We start from the raw sequence: 7,438 nt of genomic DNA, 5'->3' as shown, positions 1-7,438 counted from the left end.
GCTCTGCAACGGGACAGGCTGCAACAGTGAGAGGCCTGCGTACTGCAAAAAAAAAAAAAAAAAAGAATAGATACATAACTTCACTACCATATTACACCTAACAACATTTATAATAACTCTATGTAATCAAATTTCCCCAATTGGCTCCCTCCAATTATTTTTTAATCTAGGTTCAAACAATATTTCTCATTGCATTTAGTTTTAATGTTTCTTTAGTCTCTTTTAATCTAGAAAATTCCCCTCCTCTCAGCCTCTCTTTTTTCATGGCAGTTGTCTTATAGGAGGTCTCTCTGTAAATCTCTTTCCCTAGCTCCAGTAGAGAGCCATCCAGGTATTGGTCTGGCTCCTTTCTGCATGTACTATAAAAATCTTACTAAAAATTAAATACGGTAAATAATATGTTCCTTTTGATGGATGTATCAGATAGTCTTTTCAGCATTTATTGAGCCCCTACTTAAATACTTAGCTTTTTTGTGGTCTCATATGTTTATCACATTGACCATTACACTAATGCAAAGTACTGTGACGTATTTATACTTATGAATTTTCTAAAATAACTGTTCAAAGAAAAAGGAGAGAAGGGAAAGGAAATCCCTTCCCTTATTTTCAACAGGGAAAATTAAGCCTCTTACTTTAAATTTTTATTTGTCCTTACAATGTTTACTGGGGTTTATGGAAGAGGTGGGACAAAAGGGAGCAATCTCACCAGATTGATTGCCTCTGCAGGCTTCAGGTGAAAAGAAATGCAACCCTGAACTAGGGCATGGTCAGCAGAATGGAAAGATGAAGTTTATGAGACATTCTTTATTCTTTGTTTCTGTTCATCCTGCTGGTAGCAATAACATCCTTCCCCTACCCTGACTCAGTCCCTGCAAAATATTATAATAGTCTGGCTGCTCTGGGTTTAAGAAGATCAAGTCTGATGTACACTTGATTTTATTCTTTGATGTCTCTACTACCTTTCCCAGCTTCTGATTCCAATACAGCAGAGTACTAAGTGCTCAAATCTTGGACAGCTTGGGCACACAAGAGTGATTATAATGGATTTAGGCACTTAGGATTAGGCTAGTGGGGAACATCTACCAAGAGGCATTTTGAAACTGAGAAATGGGATCTTCCTTTGACCCTTCAAGGTAGCACACAACCCACAGATAAATCTGCACTCACCATTTTGTCAGGTTTGGGGAGGTGCAGAAAATAAACAAGTTTACATCCCTGCTTGTAGGGAGCTTGCCATTGAATAAAAGAGGATACCTCCTTCTCCTTCTGTAATACATACAATATAAATCTAGATGAATGAATATGCATGCACACACACACACACAGTGGTTAGGTGGCAACACAAGTAGTGACTGAGGATTGCCATAGTGAGCGCAGCCTCAGTTTCCCAAGGGTGAGAGGTCTGCGGAAACCGAAGAAAATAAATTTAAGAAAGCACAAATTGAGGCAAGTACAACTTTTTTTTTTTGGCTAAAGTTTTACAAAGCCATGTTCCTTGATATTTTAGATAAATAATCTATGTACCTTAGAAATCAGTCTGCCTGTCCACAGATGTACTTGGATGTTGCTAAGGTGAATCATTGGCTGGGCTCTGGTAATTGTGCCTACTTTTCTATATTAATCCTTGACTTTTTAAGGTACTTTATGGTCAATGAAGCTGAAAATTACAGGGTCGTCACCCAACGAGATCGAGGACGTCTCTTCACAGATGTAGAGAACAAATGTATGGACACCAAGGGGGGAAAGTGGCAGGGAGGGGGTGGTGGTGTGATGAATTGGGAGATTGGGATTGACATATATATACTAGTATGTATAAAATGGATAACTAATAAGAACCTGCTGTATAAAAAAAAAATAAAATAAAATTCCCCCCCCAAAAAAAGAGGAGGTCTCTTTCATGAACAAAAGCTTCTTGAGTGGTACACAATGCATTTTCATGCAAATAGATAAAATAATCTTATTAGACTTCATTCTTTCTGCTTGGGTAATTAAAAATTTAATTTTTCCTACAGCCTAGACATCTGTCCTGGAAAATTATTGGGTTCCTCAGAGTATTAAAAATCTGTGAGGTAGTGTTTCTGACAAAAATATGTAAGCTGAATCCAGTCATGAAGAAATCATCAAAGTCAAATGTTAAATTGAATCTAATATAAGGAAATAATCAGACAAATCTAGAATGTGAGACCTCCTGTAAGACAACTGCCATGAAAAAAGAAAGGCTGAGAGAAGGGGAATTTTCTAGACTTAAAGAGACTTTAAAACTAAACACAATGAGAAATATGGTTTGAATATAGATTTTTCAAAAAAAATTAGAGGGAACCAATTGGGGAAATTTGAAAATAGGGACTGTTAGATTACATAGAGTTATTATAAATGTTGTTAGGTGTGATATGGTACTGAAGTTATGCTTCTATTCTTAATTCTTATTTTGGGAGATGCCTGTTGAGGTATTTAGGTATGAAGGATCATAGATATTAGATACAAAACAAACAAGGTTATTATCCCTGTTTCTTGGGAGCTTGCACTTGAGTAAAAGAAAATATCTCCTCCTTTTGTAATAATACAATATAAACTTAAAAGAATGAATGTGCATACACACACACACTATGGCAACACAAGTAGTAAATGTGGCAGCTGTTTATAATTAGTGATTCTAAATTAGGGGTATACAGGTATTACTGTACTGTTTTTTTCAACTTTCCTCTAGTGGCAGATTGAATATACAAATGGACAAAGGTCAGACCATATATAACAATGGAACTCTGGCCCACAGCCTGCAGAAATCAGCTCAGGAAACCAATCCATCATCTACCAGCTCAGGAAGCCAGCCTACCATCTTTAAGTCAGACTTGTAGGAACTCTGACCACTATGTCTAGTAAGAGTCCGGGAAGCCAAACAATAACCCCTGTAACAGCTCCAAATGGCCAGGAATTGGTTAGTAACAACCTTCCTGATACTAGTCCCTGCTTCCAACTTAGGATCAACCAGACAAAGTCAAATATGTATCCCAAACCAATCACATAGGATACCTGGATTCTAGTTAACCCACCTGCAGCTTCCCTAGGCCAGCAGCCTCCAATCAGGGCACCTGAGTGTGGGAAGCAGTCAGCCTTGAGAGCAGGCTGCGGACACGCCAGGCATGCCGCCGCTGCTCGAAGGGACTGTCCCTACTTGTTCCCCTCCTTGTTCCATTCCATGGGAGATAAATCACCAGGGCCCAGAGATCAGAGAGAATGTAAAATGAGATAAGCAAAGCTGTCTCCCCCCTGGACATCTAAAGACCAAATGGTCAGATGTGCAGGTTATTTTTGATGGTTCTGGGTTTATGGGTTTTCTTCCAGGGAAGTTAACCTTGAGCCGAGACAGTCTTCAGATAATGTAAACCACCGTCTGGCAACCTTCCCTTTTCTAGTCTATATAATCTGCAACTGTAGCACAATAAAATTTGCCTTGCAACCATCAGTTGTCTTGGTCCTTCTGACCCCATTCGTTGGTGCTGTTTCAGTTCCTCACCCCTTCCCTTCTGGCTCTGGTCGGTTTGGTCTTCTTCGTCCGGCTGGTCTGCGGCACCTGAGCCTTCCCTTTTTCCTCTATAACGCTTTTCCACTCCTGAGTCTACCTTTGAGTGTCTGCCAAAACGCAAGTGATGGTGGCTGACTCCCTCGCAACAGCAAGCTCTGAATAAATAGCCTTTGCTTGTTCTCATTTAGTTGGTCTTCATTTATTTCCACTCTAGGGTTAAAATTTTGCAAAAAAAAAAAGTTGAGGGGACATGGAAGAAATACAAACAAAAAAGTAATGAAAAATATTCCTAAGATCTCTACTAGAGTCAAGTTGTTTCAGAGACGAGCTTCTGATGTCCAGAGCACACTGGGACATGCCCATATTTGATATTGCTCTCTGCGTCTAATAAACTAGTGGGAAGGACTCTTGGAACCTTCTAGAATCAGACAGGCCAACCAAAGTGAGCGGTGGGCAGTGGCTGGGAGAATGAGGGAGATTGACCTAAGGTCGTGGACAACCTTCAGGGATAGGAGATAGGTGGAATAGAAGTGAGCTTGCTGAATTGTGACAGGTGAGGATGAGGAAACAGATTCTGGGAAAAGGTCCAAGGAGCCAAGACTACAACCAGAGAATAACGAGTAAAGAGAGGAGGAGAAACAGCATGGGGGAGGGGATGAGAGAGCTGAGGGGGACAGAGTTTTGACTCTAGCAATTTTGCAGAAGGCCTGTCTCTTCAAAAATAGTAACAATAATAAAGATGATTGATAATAATGAACCCTTGTTTACAAAACTAGGTCACTGTGACTCTGCAAGGCTGAAAAACTGCCCCAGGTGTTCTCTGACCACTACACCACATACCCAGTGTAACACTCACCAACATAACACATCGCCCATGATTCAGTGTTGATTTGACATTCCTGCTGTTTCCTTAAGGATTATGATGTCTGTCTTCAGGTTCAAAGAGATTATCATGCTGAGCACCTTGGAGGTTTCCTCCAGTAAAATGCCTTGTGTAGGCAAATGGGGTACAGCAACCTGATTCTTGATTCTCACGGGCACAGCAGTCAGTTAAAACAAAGCCTCGTAGTTCTATTGGGTGGAGGGTTGGGGGAGTGGAGGATATTGCCTGGTGTAGAAAGACTGAAGGCTGAACACCAAGGGAGTGTTGGGAGGAGCAGTTCTTGTCAAGCCACAGAAGATCTATTACATTCTTGGCCCTGGGCAGTCGTACACCTTCATCTCACCTTAGGACAGCAGTGTGATGCTTCCCCATGACTCATCCCTGAACCTAGACTATCTGCCATAATGGCCTTACTTTATCTGTCTAAATAGGGAATTTCTCTTCCTTATATATTTGTAAGGTCAGTGTCACCATGTTTTACATTTATGCAATGAAAATAAACGGAGACAATGAACCATGAGCTTTCAGATTCCTTACAGACTTCATGATCTTTGACAAATGACATTAAAAAATAGTGAGTACACTAGCAGGCCTGTGGTCAGAGGATCTAAACCTTACTAAACAGAAGTGGTTCACTTCTTGGGCTTGTGTGAATCAGTGCCTTTTCCCCAGTGTTCTAGTCTATGACTATATTTGCAGTAAGAAATAGGTACAAGATTTTTTGTACCTATTTAAATAAATAAAATTTTAATTCCTGTTTACTAGCTTACAAAAACAGGGTCTCTAAAAAGTGAAAACACAATCCTTTAAAAAAATTGTATTATTTTCAAACCAAAGATATATGTAAATCCATATGTCTTTAAGGAAGGATTAAAATCTTCCTCCCCAGCACCTCTTTTCCCTGCTTGCTCCTAACCCTGGACCTTTGTTTGAGAGAGAGGTATTAATTCCAATACACAAACAAGGGTCTGGGGCTCTGTTCAGAAAGGACAAAACCGCGTGGTAAACCTCTTCTCACCTTCTCCGCAGATTTTACCACTATATTAAGGGAAGAGAGTGCACCATAACCTCCCTGCCCATCAGATACCCTCTATATGCGCCTCTTAATTCTCAGGTGGGTCTCCCGTGTGCCCAGGTATCTAGAGTTCTTGTATTATGCATCCTTTCTGGGCACCAGAGGCGCAGACGTCGATGTCTCAGCAGAGTATCAAGATAAGGGACTAGAAGACAGTCTAGTAGTGGCTCTGCTCCAAGTGGAGCCTTTTTGAGAGGTTGACGGGACACGGAAAATTCAGTTTTGTAGAATGTCTTGGATTTTTGCCTGGGTCAAAATTCTATTTCATTTGACAGGTGCCAGGCGTACTGAATACATCTATAACATGGAAGATAGAAAAGAGTACTTCGGGCGAAGGCTCCATAGCTCAGGGGTTAGAGCACTGGTCTTGTAAACCAGGGGTCGCGAGTTCAAATCTCGCTGGGGCCTTCTGGATCATTTTTCCCTCCGAGGCCTCAAAGCGGCAGGGGCCGAAAGACGGTGCCAATGCGGCGGTGCTCGGCAGATACCACCTCTCCTCGGCAGCGCCTGAGAGTATGTTCAGGCAAAATGGACGCATAATAATTCCCCTGCTGCTTTACCGGTCTGGATCCACCATAGCTGCTGATAAATGCCTCTCGGCGGCGTGAGGCTTGTGCAAGCTGGCTTAACAAACACGCATTCCTGACAGTAGAAGGCTCTCGGATTCACATTTCTTCGAAAAACGCCTAGTGACGTGAGTGAGCCTTGGGGCCGAATTGAAAGATAGGACAAGCGTGGCTCGTTGGTCTAGGGGTATGATTCTCGCTTAGGGTGCGAGAGGTCCCGGGTTCAAATCCCGGACGAGCCCCGTTTTCCTGCTTCTAATAAATAACGTATTTCATTTCTAATAAACAACTTATTTAATATACGTCTGTTACAGCATTTTGTTTACTCTGCTTTGAAAAGTTGAGCAAAGGCCCCCGAGGATGTGAAATAGCAAAGTTAGGGACAGCTCTAAGTTATCTATTGAATTCTGTCTGACGAAGCGGTTCCCCACTCTCCCCGGCGGGTAGGCGGACGTGGCAGTTCCGAGAGCGGGTAAGTCTCTTGACCTCTCAGTGCATCGGCTGTGAAATGGAAATGGTAACACGTTCCCTTTCCCTGCCTACCTCCAGGGACCCCGTTCAGTAAAATAAAATAGTGTTTGGGAGACTGCTTGGCAACGTCAAATAGTGCTAAATACGGGGGTCTGTTCCCCATTCCCCCCCGCCCCTCCTCCCCAAGGGAACTGGGATCTCAAACATACTAACATAATCACCATTTTATGAGTGTGATAATTATCGTTTAAAGGAGTTTTTATGTATTATCATATAGTGTCGTGTCTTTTCTTTCTCCTCCCCCCCACCTCCGCCTCTTTTAAAAAAAAAACACTCCTGTGGAGTAGGGAACGAATTCTGTTAACTCTAGCAGAGCAGCAGAGAAAGGAGGGAATGTAAATCCCCAAAGGCAAATTTTAAAGGCTAAATTTTTAAAAAATGTTTTGTGGACCCTTATCAACTTTCTTTATTAAGTGAATAACTATTACAGAAAAGAATAACTCCTTTAGAAGTGAACTATATCCCCTTCCTGCAGCCAGTTCACCGACATCCACACTCATATTCTCTGTCTTCCCTCCTGTTTCAAGGCTCATCTTTCTCATCTCCTATTTAAGGCAACTCCTTCACTTTCTCATCAGATGAATCCCCTTTGCTCTCCCTTACTCAAGGGCTTGATTTCTGCAATCAACATTCCCTGCTACAGCCCCTAACACACAACAACTATTTCTCCCAGTGTGCAAGATCATTCCCATCAGCATACAAACATAGCATCTCCAAGTCCTTCAAGATCATAATCAGACTTTTATCTCCACCACTCCACGGAGATCACTCTTGTCAAGGTCACTAATGACTTTGTTTCCAAATCTAAAGGTTAGTTCTCACTCTTCATCATACTTGACTTCCCAGCAGCATAGGGATAC

The 7,438-nt window shown here is 41.8% G+C and overlaps 2 non-coding genes across 2 annotated transcripts; both read left to right on the top strand.

Moving 5' to 3' along the window:
• Window positions 1–5,816: 5,816 nt before the first annotated feature.
• On the top strand, window positions 5,817–5,889 carry TRNAT-UGU. The gene has a single exon. It is a non-coding gene; the product is annotated as a tRNA-Thr (tRNA).
• A 328-nt stretch (window positions 5,890–6,217) lies between these two features.
• TRNAP-AGG lies at window positions 6,218–6,289 on the top strand. Its single transcript has one exon. It is a non-coding gene; the product is annotated as a tRNA-Pro (tRNA).
• Window positions 6,290–7,438: the final 1,149 nt, after the last annotated feature.

Source organism: Phocoena sinus, chromosome 2 (assembly GCF_008692025.1).
Source record: "Phocoena sinus isolate mPhoSin1 chromosome 2, mPhoSin1.pri, whole genome shotgun sequence".
NCBI classification, from domain to species: Eukaryota; Metazoa; Chordata; class Mammalia; order Artiodactyla; family Phocoenidae; genus Phocoena; species Phocoena sinus.
The sequence above is the reverse complement of the archived record's forward strand: the minus strand, read 5'-3'. Positions and strand labels throughout refer to the sequence as shown.